The sequence below is a fragment of the Nannospalax galili genome, unplaced genomic scaffold (assembly GCF_000622305.1).
Source record: "Nannospalax galili isolate Female #2095 unplaced genomic scaffold, S.galili_v1.0 scaffold835, whole genome shotgun sequence".
In the NCBI taxonomy this organism is placed as follows: Eukaryota; Metazoa; Chordata; class Mammalia; order Rodentia; family Spalacidae; genus Nannospalax; species Nannospalax galili.
Window position 1 is genome coordinate 538891 of NW_008336306.1, and position 3306 is coordinate 542196.

The window sequence follows — 3306 nt, forward strand, 5'->3', positions numbered from 1 at the left end:
ACTCCATATAAGCCCTATAAGACATAAAATTAAATGAAGTTTTAAGCTTTAAAAAAGATCTCCATTTCATTAAAATACAGTTTCATACAGAAAAATTCATTTTTAATACAATTGACACTAAGATGCACATGCATTTCTAATCTCTATATATCTGATTATTAATAGTCACAGTTGGTTATTTCTGAGCTCCTTGACATCTGAGCATGGATATAGAGTCATCTGGTAGATTTCAGAGGTAATGTTTTTCATAATGTTTTTCATATCTACTAATTATTAAGGAGCAAATTTTTATGCTTTGAAGAATTTTTAAATTTATTTATACGTCCACTCCCCAGGTAGCACCCTTACATTGCCTCCCTCCCCCCACTAGAGCCCTTATACTCTGATATCCCTGCTCCTGTCTGCTGGGGTCTGCTGTGTTGTCAGCACCCCCAGCCATTCCCCACTGCTTGCCCTTCAGGTGAATCTAGTCAGCCTATCTAGAGGTCTTTGTTTTAGGAGGGTCAGCTGTGCCTCATTTAGAGGTAATCAGTTGTCAATATTCCTTTAGATAAGATTGGGGTCTGCTGTTCAATTTCCCAGGTCTGTGCTGAGTTACTGTCTGGGAATCCCTTTGGCCACCATGGCCAACAACTCAAAAGAAAGTATTGCATGTCTGGCATTGTTGCTTGTTATGTAGCCGTTAGCTATACATATGGACGCTTATGAAATTATATTGGACCCTTTAATATTTGATTATACTTTCCTTTTGGGTGTTTGAGGCCATACAGTTGCTCCAGACAAACTGATTTATTTTTATTCTTAAGGTCGTTTGAGGATCTGTTCCTCAGGGGTCACATGGGCTTGGGAGGAGCCCCTGGCTCCTTTCTTTTACCAGTTCTGCCTATGTGAAGATAAGTCAAAGGTCCTGCTCGACCATGGTTGGCTTTGCTTGGAAGCATGGAGGACATGATTACTCTGTGTTGACCCTCCTCTGTATAGACTGGACACTGGTTCAAGTCCATCTGGTGGGGTCTCCTTGGCCTCCTTGATCAAGAGGACAGGTGACCCACCACCATTATAGGACATTTTGAGAGATGCTCATAGTCCCCTGGAACAAGTCGACCTAGGAGGGCAAGGAGCAAAAAGTGTCCTTTATGTCCCTCTGACCGATTTATTATAGACCTCAAAGTATGTCTGTTAAACACCCAAGAAGGTTAGTTCCACCAGTCTGGTATTTTTAATTACTGTGCGTCATGTAGATAAGTCTTAGGCAAAGACCATTTGTTCTTAGATAAACCTTATCTAGACATATATTTCTTGATCTGCTATGTATAATTTGTCATTAGATTGTAAGGGTAATATGGTTCTCTCTGGTTTTCAAAACTAGCTAGGCATTGTTTATCTTTCACATTGTCTCACCCCTCCATCATGGTTTTCCCACTTAAGGTGCCCCCATTTCCCCCCTTTCTCCCTTACTAATACCCTTCTCCTATGATCAGTTTTATCAATATCTCCCTTATTAAGGCCTGTTTCCTACTGTTCTTATCTTTCAGGTTATTGGAAGGAAGGAGATGACGTGCAAGTGGAGAGAAAGGAAGTCCCTTTCCCAGGACAAGAGCAACTCCTAGGCAGAAGCAGAATCCATTTGTAAATGTGCTTCTCCAATGGCAGGAGCCCCTCCCGTGATGCTTCACTTTGCAGCCCCACCATGCTGCATACAAAGTGTGTGCATACCTCACACAAAGTGTTGGGGAACGCACCCCAAATACAGCACTATCTTTGCTCAGACTCTTGGCATTCTGATAGTCAGCATCCCATCTAGAAGGTACGATGTCTGTGTCTCTCTCTGCTTATGTCTCCAAGCCTTTCCACTCCCCTAAGGGCGTGTGACAACACAGTTGACATGAAGGGACCTAGAGGGATGGGGAATCCAAAAGCAGGTGTAATGGAGTTCAACCTGTTAGGAAGAGGACTTGGAGAAAGGTAAAACCACACCTCCGAGCCCTTTTCAAAGAAACCCAGGGCCAAAAGCAATCACTTGTAGCTAAAGGAAATGTTGGGTTAAATGAATTAAAAAGCTGTGTGTGCCAAGGTGGAAGGCACTGGCTCACAGTGAGATGTGCTCAATGAATTCCAGCAAAGGTAGATTTATGTACAATAAAATTCTGCATCTGACAGATTTTTACTATTGTGCATTTCAAGTTTGTACAAAAAGCTCATAATTTTTCCTGTATGGGCTATTCTTTCCAAGTGCATTACTTCTTCTTTTGAGAACTCTGTTCAGCTTCTTAGTCCATCTTTTAATTGGGTTACTTCTTGTCTTGGACTCTGTGTTTTGAGTTCGTTATAAATTCTGGTTATTAAACCTGTTGGATGTGTTGCTGGTGGAGAGTTTCTCCCATTCTGTGGCTTTTCTGTTTCCTTCCTTGGTTGTCTCCTTTGATGTACGGAAGCTTTTTAGTTTAATGAGGTCCCATTTGTTAATTCTTGCCCTTGTTTCCTGAGCAATTGATGTCTGGTTTAGAAAATCCTTTCCTACGCCTATATCTTATAGGTTTTTCCCAATGTTTTCTTCTAATAGTTTCAGAGTTTCAGGCTTTACATTGAGGTCTTTGAGCCATTTGGAATTGACTTTTTTGTAGGGTGATAGATAGGGGTTTAGTTTCATTCTTCTACAAGTGAAGATCCAGTTTTGCCAGAGCCATTTGCTGAACATGCTGTCTTTCCTCCAGTTAATGTTCTTGGCCCCTTTGTCAAATATCAGGTGGCTGAACTTGTATTTTTCATATTTGGGTCTTCAATTTTGTTCCATTGGTCTATGGGTCTATTTTTGTACCAGAACCATATTGTTTTTATGACTATTGCTCTGTAATACAGCTTGAAATCCGGTATAGTAATCCACCCGGCATTGCTCTTAGTGCTCAGGGTTGTTTTGGCTATCGAGGTCTTTTTTCCATCCATATGAATCTTAGGATAGTTTTTTCCAATTCTGTGAAAAATGTCATGGAGATTTTTTATTGGCATTGCATTGAATCTATATATGACTTTTGGTATGATGGTCATTTTCACAATATTAATTCTTTCAATCCACGAGAATGGGAGGTACTTCCAGCTTCTGATGTCTTCCTCAATACCAGATAGGAGATACCTTCTTTTGAGTTGTTGGCCAGTGTGGCCCAAGAGATTCCCAGAGAGTAACCCAACATAGAACTGGGAAATTGAACAGCAGACCCCAATCTTATCCAAAAGAACATTGACAACTGATTACTGCTTGATGAGGAACTGCTGACCCTCCTAAAACAAAGACCTCTAGATAAGCTGACT